The sequence below is a fragment of the Cervus canadensis genome, chromosome 13 (genome assembly GCF_019320065.1).
Source record: "Cervus canadensis isolate Bull #8, Minnesota chromosome 13, ASM1932006v1, whole genome shotgun sequence".
Classification (NCBI taxonomy): Eukaryota; Metazoa; Chordata; class Mammalia; order Artiodactyla; family Cervidae; genus Cervus; species Cervus canadensis.
The window spans coordinates 23475712-23494762 of record NC_057398.1 but is presented as its reverse complement, the minus strand read 5'-3'; the positions used below and the strand labels follow the sequence as shown (position 1 = coordinate 23494762).

The following is a 19051-nucleotide window of genomic DNA, read 5'->3' as shown; positions in this document are numbered from 1 at the left end:
GGAAGGCAGGAGAGGGTCCCAGAGATGGGAGTTGGCTTGGAGCAGCCAGAGAAGGGCCTGGAAGTGAGTGCCCTGAGAGGGGTAGGCAGCTCTGCTCCTCAGTAGACAGTCTATGAGGCTCCAGATCCCCAGGCCTGGCTTTGAATAATATGTGGTTTTATTTGTTTATACTCTTGAAGATTTTCATACAAGCTGAATTCTTGGCTAAAAGATAGCTTGGGAACATAGGGGAAGTTCGTGGTGGTATGAGAAGCCAGTTCAAATTCTTACCTGTGACTTAACGTGCGTCCTCAGGAAGCTCATTCAGTCACTTGGGGCCTCAATTTCTTTATCTCCCAAATGGGGGAAATCTGGGAAGAGACACAAGAAAGTGATAGCATGGTTCACCACTGCAGAAGGGCAGCGGGCATGGGGCTGGGAGGGAGGCAGGCTACTGATACAGTTCTGAAGGCCTGACTGTACGCAGGCACTTTCCAAAGTCAACCACCAACTGGAAGTGGGCACCTGCCTGGTCCTTGTGTCAGAGCAGCAGGGCGTGTGAATGTGCACCTCGGCTGTCAGGAACTGCACAAGTTCTTAAGAGTCACGACTGGCGTTACTCCGGGCCGATGTAGGGACAGGGCAGCAGCCATCATCCCTCAGTTCTGCCAGGTCATCACAGTGGCCTGAGGTTCTTGGAAAACTGGCTGCCATGCTGGGAGGTCTTCCTGCCTCCAACCCCGAATGGGTGGATGGGTGGACCCCATCCCGACCCTACCCCAACCAGTGAGGCTCCTCTTTCCCCTCGCAGTGCCACGGTGCTAGGCAGCCTGGATCCTCTGTGTGCCCAAATGACCCCAGATTTCCAAGGGCTGGTCAAGCATGTCCACCCTGCCAGGCAGGTTCTGATAAGCACATTCCATCCTTTGCAGGAAGCAAGAGTCGGTGGGGCCAGGCTGCTTGGTGTGAGCAGAAGGAGCAGAAACTGCAGGGGTGGCTGCCCTCTGACTGACCGCCGGTGGCGGGGGCGCGGGTTAGGGAGGTTTGTATAGAACATGTGAGAGCCTCCCCGAAGTTGTTTACTGGGTCACTAAAATAAAAACAATTCTCAAGCATCCTGTTGTTGATCCATGAGGAGGCTAATAGTACTAATAGTGATGATTTGCATCAATGAAATATGCCATTCCAATTATTTTTCTGGTAGTTGCATATGGATTTCATTCTAAGAAATGTTAGTTAAGTATCTGCTGTGTGATCAACATGGTGCTGAGGGGGAAAAGAGAACTGTATGATCTGGTTCCCAGCCTAGGATTTCTTTTTTTAAAAAAAAACCTTTTTATTTTGTATTGGGGTATAGCCAATTAACAGCTGTGATCGTTTCAGGTGAATAGCACAGCGACTCAGACATACATACACATGTCTCTATTCTCTCCCAAACTCCCCTCCCATCCAGGCTGCCACATAACAATGAGCAGAGTTAGAAGAGTTTCTTCATGAGACTTAGAACACGGTAAGTCCTGCCCGGCGACAGTGCAGGTCCCTGAACCCCAAGCCTCAGGTTCCCCATCTCTCAGATGGGAAGGTAATAACTCCACTGACTCCACTCACCATCCAGTGTTGTTGTGAAAGTCAAGTTAAATATGCATGAGAGTCTTTATAAACTGATAATGTGCTTTACAGTTTAGTTTTCAAAAATAATACAAGCTATTAAAGGCTAAGATAAATATCAGGAAGTGCCAAAATGCATGCACAGTTAGAAAGGAGAGTGATGGCTGTTGGCTTAGGTTTTAAGGGAGAGGCAACCTGGAGGAGATGGAGGTTGTGCGGGGCTCCTATACTGGGCGTGATCACATCGAGGGTTGGACTTTAAGTGAGAGAAGGGAAGCTAGGCTGAGCTGAATAAGATGGGAAAGCAAGAGCTGGGGTCCAGAGGCCAGCACGTACAGAGTTTGGGACTGGGAAGGCAGTGAAGAAACCTCCTGAGGAAGGTGGGTGAGATTTCAGGGGGCTTGGAAGGCTCAGCATAGGTTTGGTGTAACAACAAAGTCCTGAATGTTGGTGAGCAGGAGAGATGCAGCAGTGTCAATGTTTCATTCTCTTACCTGATCCCTCTGGTAATTCAAAGTATGCCTTGGCCAGAGCAGGATTAAGGGCCACCCTGGGCTCATGGACTGCTGCTGCTGCTAAGTTGCTTCAACTATGTCCGACTCTGTGTAACCCCATAGACGGCAGCCCACCAGGCTCTGCCATCCCTGGGATTTTCCAGGCAAGAACACTGGAGTGGGTTGCCATTTCCTTCTCCAATGCATGAAAGTGAAAAGTGAAAGGGAAGTTGCTCAGTTGTGTCTGACTCTTAGCGACCCATGGACTGCAGTCTACCAGGCTCCTCCGTCCATGGAATTTTCCAGGCAAGAGTACTGGAGTGGGATGCCATTGCCTTCTCCAGGGCTCATGGGTAGTCTGACCTAACCAGCCAGGCTTGGTAATCACAAATATTACAATTAAAAAAAAAACAAAACACTTTTATTAATAGCGTACTTTCTCCCTTAGACAAAATCCGATTATGAACTGAAATGAAATATCACCAAACCAATCAGAAAGAAACTGTGATTTATTTCCTGATCCCTTGGGAAGGGAGGCGGTAACCATGGTGCAATCACTTCTCCAGTCTTAAAACTGATGCCTGAATGGGTTTGAATTTATTTATGACTGGGGAAAGTACTAGCAAAGACCCTGCACTTATAACTCATTTTAATTTTTTAACAGCTTCTCTTCTGCAAACATTTCTTCATTAAATCCACTGTAATGTGAGAAGGGAAGGGATTTCTTGCCCTATTTCACAGATGAATAAACTAAAGAACAGAAATGGGTGTTCAAAATTTGTTTAAAATTGCTAAGCTGGTCAGTGGCCAAGGGCAGACCAGGTTCTAGTTTTTCCATTTCCCAGCGTGATACTCTCCTTATTGTATTAACTCCCAAAAAGCTACAGGAGAGGAACCAACAATGGCAACCAGTCAGTCTTCCAGTTTATAAAACCCTCCATTTCTCAGACTCCCTGAGATATGTGGTCCTTCCTGCTTTGGGGCCTCGAGAGCTTCTTTATCTCAAATGCCCCCAACTCTCCCCCAATCCCACCTCAACCAGTACTCTGCAATCTCCTGGTCTCTATGCATTTAGTCTCAGCTAAAATAGCACCCCCTTGGGAAACCTTCCACGACCTCATTAGAGCCTCTGTCCTGTACCCCGACACTGTCTCTATACCGTCACCACAGCCTATGACCCACTTTAGAGTCACTGTTTATTTAATCATCTTGCTTCCTTTCTAGACAGAATGTACTCCCACCTGTTCTGTTCTTGGAAAAATATTTGATGGGACATGTTTGTTCTTGGAAAATATTTGCACCTGTTTTGTTCTTGGAAAATACTTGTTGAATTAGTGAATGACCATATTTATAGATGAGGAAACTGAGGTTCACTGCAATGAGTTGCCCAAGGTCTCACAGCCAATCATGGCAGATGTGGCAGCTCTTCTGCCCCTAAATATCCAGGGCTCATTCCACTATGCCACACTGGTTTATGGGTTCGTACCCAGCATTGTGGCCACACAGAAGATACTCAGGAAAAGAAAAAAAAATCTACCAATTGGAATTTCAGTATTCTGGGTTTGGAGAATTCATTCAGCCTGGGCTCAGAATGTGCTCAGATGCCAGATAGCCAGGGGGCATTCCAGACTGCAGGCACACTCTGCAGGCCTCTTTCCGTGACTGGATACTTTTGAATCTCCAGTGAGGCTGTCAGTGCCAAGAAACAGAAATGACAGCAGTGAGACCTGCCTTCCAAAGATCGCTGGCCTCAAATGGATATGGGCCTTTGCCTCACAGGGTGCCATATTGAATATTATAATTATATCACATGAGAGTGAGGCTATTGCCATGCTTTTGGAAAGCCCCGGTTGGCTGTGTTCCTGACACATTTTGCTGTCATGAATTGCTAACATTCCATTTGGTAATTCTCAGACGCCAAGTCAATTGAGTAGCGAGAGTGTGTGTTGCATTCAGTGTCTCGGTACCTCACTGGTATTACTGCAAAAAGTTCTTGTTTTTTTTCCTCAGAAAGAGGAACTCCTTTGGCTGGCTTTTTTCTTCCTTCCCTGAGCCTGGGTTGTTGACACAATTGAGTCCAAGGAGGCCAAGGAACTGCCCTTTCCCCTCTCTACAACACACAGTTCAATACAATGCACTTCCGTTGAGAACCTACTGTGCGCACAAGGAGCTTCTTTTCTGTAAGGCTCTCCCAGCTAATGCTGCCTAACAAGATGTGAAACTTGCTGCCAGCCACCTGGGTAAGGGATTCCAAACTAAAGACACAGACTGTGAATCAAGGGATTTATTTTTCGCTTGGGAAATGGATGAGCACAGGGGAACAGTGAAGCATGACTAGTTACATGTCCCAAGGGAAATGCAAGCAAATGGTTATGGGAGCAGCACGAAGGAAGCTGTTCATTCCAATGAGGGAATCTAGGCAAGGCTTCGAGGAGGGTGGGATTTGAAATGGCACCTGCCGGGAGAATGGGATGATTAAATGCAGTGAGGATGAGAATGAAGGGATTCCAGGCTGTTCAAGAAAGCACAGCTGGCTCAGAGAAAGAAGCCAATCAAGGTGGCCCAGGCACCGGGCCCAGATCTGGAGAGTTTGAATCTGCCATTGTTACCATGGCAACAAACAGCTCACTCTCCCAGCCAGCTGCTCTAATCCATGGTATTCCAGGCAACAGCTTGGCCCAAGGTGAGGGTTCCTAAAGGCTGTGGCCTGAGAAGAGATGCTACTGGGAGACTTGCTCTCCCTCCTCACCTCCTTCCTTATTCTGACTTGAATGTCCAAGGACAGAGCAGGAGTAACAAGATGATGCCCTGGGCCAAGGACCTACCCAGGGGTTGTTTTTCATGTTTAACCGTGAAAGCAGATTATTGCGTGAGAAAATCTGAGTGGCTAGTCAGTTTTCTGCCTCCTTCCCTCTCAACTCCAAACATGCTTTATTCCTTTGTATATTCTTAAATGTGTGATAATCCCGAATTCCAATCTGGGGCCATGAGGGTAACCAAAGCCAGTTCCAACTGGCCCAAGATCAAAGAGATTGCTCCAAATGGCAACCCACTCCATTATTCTTGCTGGGAAATCCCATGGAGCCTGTTGGGCTACAGTCCATGGGGTCGAAGAGTTGGACACGACTGAGCAATTAAACAACAACAACTCTTTCACACACACACACACACACACACACACACACACAGACACTCAGTTAGCCTACCCATGTAATAGTACTATTAACATTTATCCCAAGGTTGGTGGAAACCAAATGAGTTTTTTGTGTAAGAAGGGCAACTCGAAATCACAGGCTGCAAGCTGGAAGCCTGTAAGGTAGATGTGATCAGTGAAAAGAGGTTGGTTGAGGCACAGCTTCCAGCGAGTCCTGTAGGGATTCCCACACTACCTGTGTTACTCTCTCAGGTGGACTAGCTTGGGTCAAAGGCTGCTTGCCCTCCTCCATTCACTAGCTGTCCAACCTAGGATAGTCTCTCTACCCCTCTGTCCCTCAGCTATAAAATAATAATCAGAATAGACCCTCTGCCATTGAATTGTTATGGAAATCAGATGAGTTGAATCATCTTTGTCATGTGGTTAAGGCAGCACCTGGCCCACATTCCATACATGTTAGTTTTATCTGTCAGGCCCCATGGGTGTTGAGCTTGTGACCCCTGCTGTAATCCAGCAGTGGGGAGTTCAAGGATGCAGTAGGGACCACAGTGATTGATGACTCCCATGTGTAGTATGGCAAGATGCCTTTGGGTGTCCCAGGCAGAGCCCACGAGGAAGGCTCTGGCCTATAAAACTAGAGCAAACTCTGACCTATGTGTACTGAACAGCCCTCAGCAGACAGGGTAAGAGAAAGGATAATTTAGTGACCTGGGGACTTTTTCTGGAATCACGGTTACAAAGAGATCATCACAATTGAACGTTTCTGTCCATCTCTCCTACCTACCTCCCTGACAATGCATGTAAGATACTGTGGGATACTTATGTAGTCTTCCTATTGTATACTTGTGGTACAGATGCTGTTCGTATCTGCTTTTCCACTTGATTGTAGACTATTTGAGAGCTTTCTCCTCTAGGAATCCCCCCATGCCTACTTCAGTGTTGGCAAATAGTAGATGCTTAATAAATGCTTGTCCATTGGTTAGTGAACCGACTGAGTGGTTATGGGATGGGAGAGTTGAGAGTGTCTGTGAGGGGCTGTGTGTTACCTCCTCCAGGTCAGGGTGCCCACAGTCATCCCTGGGAACCTGAGCCCTTATATCTCCACAAGCTTTGCAGTGGCCTCTGCATGGCCAGGTCCCAGGTGCTATAACAGGGTAGGGCTACAGCAGTGGAGGGGACCAGGACTGGGGCCTGTGCAGAACAAGAAGGCCTTGCTTTCACAGTTGGGGTTAGGTACCCAGAGTAGCAGCTTATGACTTAGGTAAGTTGGTCAGAGCCTGGAGAACCAGCCAAGCAGGGTGAAGCAGATGTTGGGGATGCCACGAGTGGCACAGTCCAGAGCCTGGGTGGTGGGCAAAGAAACGGTGGCACCTGCAAGCAGAGATCCCAGGACAGGCTCTAATTCCGGTGGCGGGGGTGGTGGGGAAGGCTGTTTCTTCCACCTCTAGATGAGGGGGCATGACTGCGGCTGGGCTGGGCAGCTTCCTAGGAATAGGCAGTAGGCCTCTGCAGGTGGGACCTGTGCCTGGTTTTGGTTTTTAAATTCCCCCACGGCCTCCAGGATAGTGTCCAGCAGACACAAAGACACTTAAGAAATGTGATGAGAAAAAAATGAAGCCAGAGGGACTTCCTGGTGGTCCAGTGGTTAAGAAATCTGCCTGCCAGTGCAGGGGACACAGGATCGATCCCTAGTCTGGGAAGATCTGGTCCAGGGCAACTAAGCCCATGCATCACAACTACTGAGCCCATGCCCTAGAGCCTATGAGCTGCAACTACTGAAGTCTGTGCACTTGGAGCCCAGGCTCCACAGCAAAAGAAGCCACAGCAATGAGAAGTTCACACACTGCAATGAAGAATAGCCTCTTCTCACCACCACAAGAGAAAGCCCGTACACCAACGAAGACCCAGCGCGACCCAGCATAAGTAAGGTGCAGCCAGAGCCAGGCTGGGACAGCTTCTGCCTTCTAAAGCAAGGCCAGCAGGGCTCTCTTTTTGTAGAGAGGAGCTGAATGTGAACCAGGGAAGGTAAGTGATGGCCGAATCTCACCGAAAACCCCTGGGAAAGAGGAGTGAGAATTATCCCCTGGGGAGAATCGAGATCTTTCCACCAGGCTGCTGCTTCTTGTCCCTGCAGGCCGAGGTGAACTGCCTCAGATATGGGATAGCCATGAGCTTGGAAGTCTTGATGCAACAACTCAACCCTGAGATGAAGTGGAGAACTTAGAGTTTCGGAAAAGTGGTTTAGCAGTTCATTCCGTGTCTGCTCCAGGACCCCAGGCACTTCTACAGACTCCTCACCTGGGCAAGGGGAGGTATCTTCACAGCCTCACCCCTCTCCCCACCCCGCTCCCTGCCTTCTCTTGTCTCCTCATGTTTTCAGACTGAGAGAACAAAGTTGTTCTAGGCCTTTCCTCATTTCCTTTCCCTCATACCTGGGCCACAGCTGCTTATTTATTTATTTATTTTTGGCTGTACTGGGTCTTCGTTGCTGCTCAGCCTGTTCTCTAGTTGTGGCAAGTGGGGACCGCTCTCTGGTGGCGGTGTGTGGGCTTCTCACTGTGGTGGCTTCTCATGTCGTGGAGCACAGGCTCTAGAGCTCAGGCTAAGTAGTTGTGGTTCACAGGCTTAGTTGCCCTGCAGAATGTGGCATCTTTCCATACTGGGGATGGAAGCCGTGTCTTCTGCATGGGCAGGTGGATTCTTTACCACTGAGCCACCAGGGACGCCCCAGCTGTTTTAGGAAAGCAAAGGAGTTGAGTCTCAGGCATTGCAGTCCTGTAGCAGTATGACAGGGCCTGGAAGTTCCATCTGCAGAAGCACATGTGTTTATTCAGTTCAGTTCAGTTCAGTCGCTCAGTCGTGTCCGACTCTGCGACCCCATGAGTTGCAGCACGCCAGGCCTCCCTGTCCATCACCAACTCCTGGAGTTTACTCAGACTCATGCCCATCGAGTCAGTGATGCCATCCAGCCATCTTATCCTCTGTCGTCCCCTTCTCCTCCTGCCCCCATGCCCTCCCAGCATCAGGGTCTTTTCCAATGAGTCAACTCTTTGTATGAGGTGGCCAAAGTATTGGAGTTTCAGCTTCAGCATCAGTTTGTCCAATGAACACCCAGGACTGATCTCCTTTAGGATAGACATGTGTTTATTAACGTATGTTTAATGAGCAGCTACTGCATGCCAGACACTGGGCACAAGGAATGATGACCTGGTGGTGCCAAAGGAGGATGGGGGAGGGTCCAGCCTCACTAAGTGGCACAAAAGCTCATTTATTTATAAATGAAATAATAACAGGAACTTAGATTTTGTCTCCTCTGGTAAGTCTGTCACCTAAGAGCTGGGCTAAGTGTACTTCTTCACTATTGTCACACCTATAAAAGCACTGGTCACACTATTATAACTGTGTCTTTATCCATCTGCCAAAGTGGACCGTAACAGAACAGCTTCTGATTCATCATTGGTGGCAGTTGCAGTTTCTTTGTAGGAGAGGCTTATCAATAACACTTTGGAGCCAGAGGAAGAGAACTTAACTCTTGGTAGAGACTTCAGTTTTCCTCCTATGGCAGATAGGTATCATAGTTGAACTACGAGGGTTAAATGAGAGCAAGGGTATGACTTTCTTAATGCAATGCGTGGCACATCAACAGTCCTCCAGAAATACTGCTGGTGTTACCTATTGCCTACTACTTAACTGCACCAAGAAGGATTTGTAGTTTACCCAAATATTTTCTTTATTTATCATTTATTTATTTTTTGACTCTGCTGGGTTTTCACTGCTGCGTGTGGGCTTTCTCTAGTTGCAGAGAGTGGGGGCTACCCTCTAGCTGTGGTGCACAGGCTTCTCACTGCAGCAGTTTCTCCTGTTGCAGAGCACAGGCTCTGGGCATATGGGCTTCAGTACTTGTGGCACAGCGGCTCATTAGCTGTGGCTCATGGGCCCTAGAATGTACAGACCGCTACAGTTGTGTGTGTGGGCTCAGCAGTTGCAGTGCGTGGGCCCTAGAGCACAGGCTCAGGAGTTGTGGTGCACAGGCTTAGCTGCTCTGCGGCATGTGGGATCTTCCTGGACTTGGAATCGTACCTACGTCTCTTGCATTGGCAGGTGGATTCTTATTCACTGCACCACCAGGGAAGTCCCCCAAATATTTTCTATCTCAAGCATCCAAATAACTCCACATCTCTAGGACAACAAGAAGCAGAGTTTAGTATCTTTCCTTAAAGGATAAGCTCAAAGACAACAAATAAGGGACCAGGCGTGGGAAAGCATGTCACTTCATATGCCTCTTATCCTCAAGAAAGGAAGTGAACTTACATCTGCTGATTAAAATGTTGGAGAATACAGTTTGATGGTTCCTCAAAAAGTTACACATAGAGTTACCCTATGATCTAAAAATTCTACTCCTAGGTATCTACCCAGAACAATTGAAAATAGGTACTCAAACAAATCTTTGTACTTACATGTTCATAACAGCACTGTTCACAATAGCCAAAAGGTAGAAACAACCCAAGCATCTATCAACAGATGAACAGTTAAACAAATTATAGTAAATCACAGAATGAATAATTATTCAGCCACAAAAAGCACGAAACACCAGTAAAGGCTAAAACGTGAATGAACCTTGAAAGCATTAAGCTAAATGAAAGAAGCCAGATACAAAAGGGCATACATTTATAGGAAATATCAGAATAGATAAATCCATAAATGCAGATTGCCTGGAGCTGGGAAAAGGGAACAATAAGGGGTAACTGCTTAATGGATCTGGGGGTTTATTTTGCAATGATGAAAATATTTTAGAACTAGAGGTGGTGATACTATTTATACAACATTGTGAATGTACTATGGGCTTCCCTTGTGGCTCAGATGGTAAAGAATCCTCCAGCAATGCAGGAGACCCAGGTTCAATCCCTGGGTCAGGAAGATCCCCTGGAGAAGGAAATGGCAACCTACTTCAGTATTCTTGCCAGGAAAATTCCATGGACAGTGGAGCCTGCTGGGCTACAGTCCATGGGATCACAAGAGTCAGACACGACTGAGCAACTAAAACTTTCAATCAATCCCTTTTGTGAATGTACTAAATGCCACTGAATTGTTCACATTAAAATGATTAATTTTCTGTAATGTGAATTTCACTTCCATAAAAAATATGGGAGGAGATAATACAAAATTTCTTGAAAGCTGATAGATGATAAATGGAAAACAATGGTACAGTTTCCATTATTAAGTTTTAAGAAGTATAACATTGTTGATTTGATTATCTTTTTAGTGTGTATTTATTCATTCCCTCCAGTACCAAATACTGAATGACCACATACCTCAGTGGTTGAAGTATTCCTTCTTGAATGAATAATATTTATTTTTAAAACATTCCTGGAAAATGTCAGTCAGGAGCATCAGACCTTCTTCCCCATGTGTCACATGCCCTGTGACTGGGTCCCTTCCTCTTGTCCCAGACAGGGTGGGGGAAATGCAGTATTTCTATCTGAACATCTCAGATATTCTTTCCACACCTCGCTGTGGAAACCTGTGCCATCTATCCACTGAAAACACAGTAAAAATCAGCTCTTTCTTTAGAGGGGTCAATAATATCTCCATGCAAAACTACACGAACACAGTAGTTGGAAAGCAGTGAGTGTCCTAAGGCACCCGGCACATCATTGCTTTTCTCTTGAGCCAGAGAAGGCGTTGGGCCAAACATCCTGCAGGGAAGGGTCTGAGTTTCTCTTCTGGAAACCAGGAGCACTCTGAGCAAGCAGGTCATGTCTGGGTGGTGTGCTGCGTCTGTGTGCTCCCCTCTCCCTGGGAGGCCTCATTATGGGATAGGGTGGGTCACCCACGTAATGAGTCTGGAGGTTTTCATCTAGGCCATGGCCATCACTGCGCTGGCAACTGCTGCTGGGCAGACTGTGGGCCTTGGGCAGGAGATGTTTCAGGTCAGACTGGAAGGTGGAGTGAGGGAGGGGTGGGTGGGAGCCATCAGTCAGGAATCAGAAAGGAGCCTGACAGATGGGGTGCGTCTGCAGGGCTGGCCCTGACAGTGGCATGTTCTCTTCCAGCCCCACTGCTTCTCCTCAGCAGAACAGAAACAACCATGAAATGCTGGATGTGCTGGTAGAGCAGCCTGGTGGGGGTGGTGGGAGGGAGCAGCGGCTGTCACTTTTGTGTGCCTCAAAGTCTTAGCACCATGATTCAACCAATAGCTATGGAGAGCCTAGCATGCACACTGCAGACCTAAGTCACTGTGACCCCAGCGTTAGTTCCTGGGGGATTTTGGGCCAGTGTGCCTGAGAGGCTCCTGGGGCCCTGAGCTGCTGTGGAGTCTTTACAGCAGAGGGGCTTTTGAAAGCTGGTGCTTTGACCCTTTGGTGGAGTTGCAGAGGGACCTAGGATTAGAAATTTTGAAAAGACGCAGCCTCAGGATCTCAGAGGCTCCAGGCTCATGTGCAGCTTTCCTCTTTTCTTATTTAAGGTGGCCACAGTCACATCTCATTTAGGTTAAGACCCAGCATGTGCACTGCATGCCATTCTGCTCCCATGACGCTAAAGCTAATTGAATGTCCCAGTTTCCCCTGCCTATTTCTCCGCCCCCAAACCCTTGCCTCCACACCCATCTCTAAACCTATGTACCCCCAACTTTTGTCCTGAAAAGGACAATAGAAGACTAAAAGTATTAATATTATTATGTACAACTATCCATGTTGCTGAGGGCTTCCCTGGTGACTCAGCTGGTGAAAAATCTGCTGGTGCAATGTGGGAAACCTGAGTTCAATCCCTGGGTTGGGAAGATCCCCTGGAGAAGGGAAAGGCTCCCCACTCCAGTATTCTGGCCTGGAGAATTCCATGAACTGTATAGTCCACGTGGTCACAAAGAATTGGACACGACTGAGCGATTTTATATCCTTATTGCTATTAAATTTTCCCCCTCTCTCCTGCCAATTGTCTTTTCTACCTTGCCTGGAAAACTAAACGAAGTTGTGGATGGGCTTTCCTTAAGGTTATCCAGCTTGAAATCAGGGTCATATTTAAGACGAATAAAAGTCTGCTGAAAAACATCCCAAGAGGAACGAGTTACAGACAGTTGAGAGCAAGGCTTGCTCTTTGTTAAAAAGAGAGAGACGGTTGAGAGTCTGCAATGACTTACAAATCTTCAGGTCTGATCAAGAAACATGGCTGTGATTAGGTTTCCTTTCATTTCTTAGCAACAAATTCCATGGAGCAGTTTGCTTACAAGCGTGGGAGGAAGCCTCTTCCCAGGGCCAGGATTCGGGTCGGAACTGCCACAGTCCCTTGGGAGTTACCCTCAGAAAGGAATCCTGTGTTTGGGTGGAGTTTGTTTGGGAGCTCAGCTACGCTCGCCTGGTCTCCCACGCACATCCCCAGGTGGTGCTCTGTTCAGATGGCTCAGGCTGATGCGGGGGACATGTCAGAAACCTGAGCTGCTCGGTAGCCCTGGGCATTGTCTATCCAAAACTGTGCTGCAGATTTTCCTCCCAGTGCTTAGAGAGGGAGAAAGTCTGTCTGCCACTGTTGTGTCTCTTCTGTGCCTGTGATGAGTCTCATGAGTTCCTGTGATTCACTTACAGCCTTTCCACTGAACAGTGAGTTGACTATCATTTTGACGTGTAATGATGACCCAAAAATGAAATACCCATGTGTATTTCCAGACCCACTTGTCTGGAAATAGTCTTCATGACAAGTTTCATGAAACACTAATAAATAGGTTTTAGTAATTCAAAAAGACATATGTACCCCAATGTTTATTGGAGCACTATATATAATAGCCAGGACATGGAAGGAACCTAGATGTTCATCAACAGAGGAAGGGATAATGAAGCTGTTGTACATATATACAATGGAATATTACTCAGACATAAAAAGGAGTGAATGTGAGTCAGTTGAATTGAGGTGGATGAACTTAGAGTCTGTTATACAGAGTGAAGTAAGTCAGAAAGAAAAAAACAAATATCGTCTATTAAGGCATGTATATGGAATCTAGAAAAATGGTACTGATGGGCCTATTTACAGGGCAAGGATAGAGATACAGACGTAGAGAACAGACTTGTGGACACAGTGGGGGAAGGAGAGGGTGGGATGCATTGAGAGTAACACTGACATATATACACTACCATGTGTAAAACAGATCCAGGAAACTGCTATGTAACACAGGGAGCTCAACCTGGGACCTGTGTGAGGGATGGGGTGGGGTGGGTGGGACAGAGGCTCAAGAAGGAGGGGATATACACTTAGGGCTGATTTGCATTGTCGTATGGCAGAACCCAACACAACGTTGCAAAGCAGTTATCCTCTAATTTAAAAAAAAGGTTAAGAAAACAAAACAAAACAAACCCCCAGAAAACCAGATTTTAGTTCATTAAGGCAGCTAGTATTGTATCCCTTCTCAAGGGACTCTCTGGGAATTAAGAACAGTTTGAGGCTTGACACTGATGAAGCAGAAGGCTTGGGTGTGGCAGAGAGACTGCCATAGAGGAGTGTGTGTGTGTGTGTGTGTGTGTGCGCACGCGCGCTAGGTCGCTTCAGATGTCCAACTCTGTGAGACCCAGGCAAGAATGCTGGAGTGGGGTGCCATGCTCTCCTCCAGGGGGTCTTCCTGACCCAGGGATTAAACCCGCATCTCTTATGTCTAACCTGCATTGGCAGGTGGGTTTGTTACCACTAGCACCACCTGAGAAGTCCCTTAAAGGAGGGGCTGCTCCTGGTTACCCCCTGGGTTACCCCCCAGGGGCCACTGTGGGGAAGATGCAGCCTTTAAATACAGTCTTTCCACTTCTCCCCTCTGCCAGCCTCTCAGTGCCTGCCTGTGCCCCCGTGTGTGAGGCACAGAAGGTCCAGGTGGTAGAAACCCCAGGGAGTGTTCGCTGTTCGAGGACTTGGATATTGGTTCCCCCATTAACCAGCTGTTGACCCCAGCACACACTTCCCTCTCTGAGCCTTAGTTTGCTCATCTGTGAAGTGAGGGGGAGGGGCTGGCTCATCTCTAAAGTGTTTTTCCATTTGAAGTCTCTGAGTCTGTGGTTACTTCCTTTTCTTCATTCAACAACCAGCCCCTATCAGAAGTCTGTTTATTTGAAAGTTCTAATGTTGGCCTAAAACTTGAGCTTCACTAGGTTGGAATATGTTAGGCTTTTCTGGCTGGGAGACAGGAAAACCACAGAGACATCTAAGCCATTGAAAGATGCTCGGATTCAGGACTACTGCTGGTTCAACTAGCACACTGATGAGGATTACAGAAAAAAAAGTGTCCCCTTTGGGTGGCCTCAGCTGCAAATGGGGTTGGTCTGTGGCTTAGTAAGTGGAATCCTGGCTGCTTTATCCCTGTGAGCTCCCAGGAGCTCCTGGTCAGTATACAATCTGCATTCGCTTTAGGAGACCATTCACTTCTTTGATCTTTGATCACATTAAGTAAGGAGTAAAAAGCGAAGCAGATACCCGTCATTGCTCTGACGGAAGGAGACGTCTATAATTACAGCCTTCAAATATTATATGCAGTTAAAAAGCTGCACGTCTGGACCTACGATGCTGCCCAAATCCTACACTTACATGGCCCATCTGATTTGGTGACTTCAAGGGGAAAGATTAGTAATAATAATAAAACCCCCTTACATTTTTATAGAACTGTACAATTTATATAGCACATTAAATGTACTTTCTTTTTCAATTTGATTCTGATTCTAACCATTGCCCTGGTGAGACATAATTATCCCCATTTTAAATGTAAAGGAAATGAAGCTGAGAGATTCAAAGACTTGTGCAAGGGCAGCTAATAAGTGGTCAAGGCAAGAATTGAACCCATGTCTGTCTAGTTCCAAGTTCAAGGTGATTTTTTCTTCCCTACCAGGTCACATAAAATCCTGATCTGGGCATTGGCAGCCAGACCTAAAGGACCACTCTACAGAGGTTTAGAATTCATCTGAGGAAGTTGTCCTTCTTGTTTTAATGAAGGTAGGACTCTCCCACACAGATGCCATGCCTTGACTTGGGGTATGAGTTCTGGGGAGATCTGCAGATCTTACAATTCAACTAAAGTATTCACTTCTCATGTTGGGGAGTAATTCCTGGGGATTTGCTTATTGGTTAAATGCATCCTCACCACCTGTGTGTCGTTAACCCAGGGTTCTCACCAACATTTTAGGTATCATCCTGCAAGACAGCTGGGGGAAACCATGGGCGTCTCATGGGAGTCATATGGAAGTCAGTATGTGATATGAAAATAAGATCTGTAGGCCATTACTGACCAATCCAAGACCCTTCAGGGTCAAGCGATCTCATTGACAGTGTAATACAGTCCTCTTTAGTTTCCTTCAACACTGCTTTTCTGCACAGCATCTGAGATAGTCGCACTGGAGCAACCTCCACGTCTCCTTGGGTTCCAGACCTGTGTACCCACTACCTCTCATATATCTCCACCCAGGCATCTCCTGAGTACACCCAACTTAAATGTGTCTGAAGTGTTCATCGTTTTCTCCCAAACTCTGCTTCCTAAGTCCACTCCTCCTCCAGTTCATGTGGTTTTCATTACAAGCATCACAATGCATCTTCCCATCCCCAGCTCAACACCTTATAATCCTCCATTCCATTCATTCCTCCTAAGCCACATTCACTTGGTCTCCAGGTACCTCTGACTCTACTTCCTAAATTACCAAAAGTCCAAACCCCTTTTCTCAGTTCCCTCTGCTGTTCTCTTAGCTGAGGTCCTCCTGATCTCTGTTCCTTATCTCTCCAACCCGGCTTCCATCTGGCCATTAGTTCTCTCTCCAAACACAGATCTGACCATACTCTTTCCCTGCTTAAAAAATGAATTCCCACTGCCACAGGAAAGAGCTCATCATTCCTTGCATAGTAGTGTAATCTGCATTACCTGCAGTTCCCCAGTTAGTATTCAGGGGACAGGGTGGAAAACATCCTTTCTCTATTCCACAGGTTTGTTGTTGTTTAGTCTCTAAGTCATGTCCAACTCTTCTGCGACCCCATGGACTATAGCCTGCCAGGCTCCTCTGTCCATGGGATTTCCCAGTTGAGAATACTGGGGTGGGTTGCCATTTCCTTCTCCAGGGGATCTTCCTGACTCAGGGAGTGAACCCCTGTCTCCCGCATTGGCAAGTGCATTCTTCACCACTGGGCTACCAGGGAGGGGCTTCCTGGGTGGCGCTAACGGTAAAGAACCCACCTAACAAGGAGACGTGAGACGTGAGAGATGCAGGTTCGATCTCTGGGTTAGGAAGATCCCCTGCAGTAGGAAATGGCAACCCACTCCAGGAGCCTGGTGGGCTACAGTCCATGGGGTTGTAAAGAGTCAAAGCAACTTAGCATGTACATACACACATGCATGAGCCACCAGGGAAGCCCATTCCATGGGTTAAATGTTAACAAAGTTTGAAGGCTGGAGAAACATTTGGCTTTCAATGCATTTTTTTCTTAAAATTATATCCGGACTGGGGATGGGGAGCCAGAATCTCAGATAAAATGAAAGACTTGATCAGATTTTTCAATACATCTGCCTCCCCAGCCTGGCACTGGGCAACAGGTAGACACATCAGGCCAGGAGGTTGACGGTGACATCCTTGCTGAATTCTCTAGGCGGAACTTGGAAACCATTTGTACCGAGGTTAGGAACAGCCTAGCATCAGTGCCATCCTCAAGTCCTGCTCCATATAAATCAAGGCTCTTCCCTTACCCAGCGGGACTTCAGAATGAGGGTCCCTTCAGATTACCTTCAGGTTCTTATGCACTTGAGTTGAGTGAATTAAATGCAACAGCTTTGGGAGAAAAGTGCTTCTCAGACGCTCAAGGGTAACACCCTTCCTCATTCAACAGAATTCTTGCAGCAAGTGGACTGCCAGTGTTCTCTGAGAAATTAAAGCCGTGCCTGTCTGCTTCGGTTTCCCTTTCGGTTGGGCAAGACTGGTGCTCCCACAAGCTAATGTCTATAGTTTATTTAACTCTATTACATAATGTATTCCTGTGAAGTTATTCAAAACACTAGGGAAACAGGTCTCATTGTGTCCTCCATTCTACCGTCACGTGGGGGGAGGGAAGTAGGAGTGGGACCCTTGAGAGAGGCAGAGAAGTTAGGCAGAAGTCTGGGTCACAGCAAATCCCCTGAGGCTCAGGAAATAGCAGAAAGGCTCCCATTCCAGCCCTGGCTCCAGGCCGTTTTTTCCTTGTGGCCAGTTTCTTAGACCCCTTTTGAAAATTCGGCTTGCCTAGAACAATTTAGAAACCTTGGAGCCTGGAATGCTTTTTGGAGGGTCTCAGGTCTTGACTTGTTCCTACAGCAAACTGAATGTCCCTCTGTCCCTTTCAAGCCGCTCCTGCCGGCAGCTGTTGTCAACTAGAGTCTGAGAACTCCACCCCAGACGCGGCTGGGAACCCATGTGGACTTAGCCCAGAAGCAGATGTAAGGCTGCTGAGAATCCTTGCAAAGCGGGGGGAACGCTGGAAGTGAGGGGCAAGAGGCTGTTTGGAAACGATCTTCAGATTTCACTGATCTCTGGGGTTGGACTCATCCTTCTAGAGGCAAGAGGGAGTGGGAAGTCCCCTTACCAACGGAAGGCACCTTAAAATGTATTTAAACACACACGCACACAGACAACCACACAAACTCTTGAGACTCACCTTTGAGTCCCACCGGAGGCCTTCCTGCAGGCGCGGTCGCCCGGGGATCCGCCGGGTGCCGCCCCAGCGAAGGCGGCCGAGGTGCCGGGTGTCTCCTCGGAAGCCCCTGCCGGTTCCGCGCGGTCCTGGCCCGGAGGGGCGGGTCAGCGGGGGCCGCCCTGCGCCGCGCGTACCTGCCGCCGGTGGCGAGAAAGGCGCCCTCTATGTCCCCTGCCCTCCCGCGGGCGCAGGCTTCGCATTTTTGAGGTTTCACTCCACTTCGTCGTCCTGCCCCTGATGTCAGAGGCTCGACTTCCTGAATCAGACTCGTTGCCCCTCGCGCGTCTTGGGCTCGGCCCACACTCTCCACCCCGGGCCCGGGCCCGCGGAGAACGGGGTGCCCTTGGCCTTGGGCGCACACGGGCCGGGACGCACCCTCCTGCCAGGGCTTCCCGCCGGCTACCCCGTCCCCGCCCCGCCCTTGCGTGTCGTGTCCCGGAACACGCCTCCTGCAGGACACAGCCGCTCCCCTGCCTGCCTGCGGAGCCAACCAGTCCCTCAGTGCTTTCAGGGACGCAACAAAGTTCCCAGAGACCTGAGACCTCTCCGGGAGGGAAAGTGGGCTTAAGTGAAAACAGCCCAGCCCTTCCTAATGGAGCAGCCTTCTTGGAGAGGCGGCGGGAGGTGTTGGAGAGGGAGCCCATGGGGGCAGACTGGGTGATGGTTCTCGTGCCTTCACTGGACAGAGGGCAGTGCAGGGCTCACCTGATCAGGGCTGTGTGTTTGGTGGGGCGCACGCAACACCATGGAGAAGGCTTTGCACTGTTCGCTGAAGGCGATGAGAAAGTGTGTGCTCCTGTAGGAGCTGTCAGAAGCAGAGATGGAGGGGGAAATGCCTTCACAGAGGTTTCAGAGTTGCTTCCCCTCTCCTCAGTATTGCCCTCATCCACTCTTTCTTTGGATCTAGTGGGTCAGGTGTCCAGCACCTGGGAAGCTAGAAAATGAAAGAGCTGCCCACCGCGTGGGAAGGACTCCAGACCCAAAGTTTCTGATGACTCAGGGCAGGGAGCTCAGTGTTTCCCAGGTGCTGTGTGTGTGGGAAGCCTGGCCCTGGAGTGTCCAAGGGTCCTTCCATGTCATGGACCTGAGCTGCTGCCCTCTTGACTCTTTCTGCCAGGTGCCCAAGTGCCGGGTGCTGAGCCGTGTC

At 48.3% G+C, this 19051-nt stretch overlaps 1 protein-coding gene across 5 annotated transcripts in view; it reads right to left on the bottom strand.

Annotated features, from left to right (window-relative positions):
- The window catches only part of KIAA0040 (KIAA0040 ortholog), a 39939-nt gene extending 21610 nt beyond the window's left edge, over positions 1-18329 (bottom strand). For 2 of the 5 annotated variants that reach the window (XM_043485189.1, XM_043485187.1), the window contains exons 1-3: positions 17866-18329; positions 9693-9746; positions 271-350 (exon numbers count right to left, since the gene is read on the bottom strand). The gene's annotated coding sequence lies outside the window, so the exon portion shown is untranslated. The remainder of the gene's footprint in view (positions 1-270; positions 351-9692; positions 9747-17865) is intronic. The other 3 variants (XM_043485188.1, XM_043485186.1, XM_043485190.1) reach the window with 2 other exon arrangements.
- Positions 18330-19051: the final 722 nt, after the last annotated feature.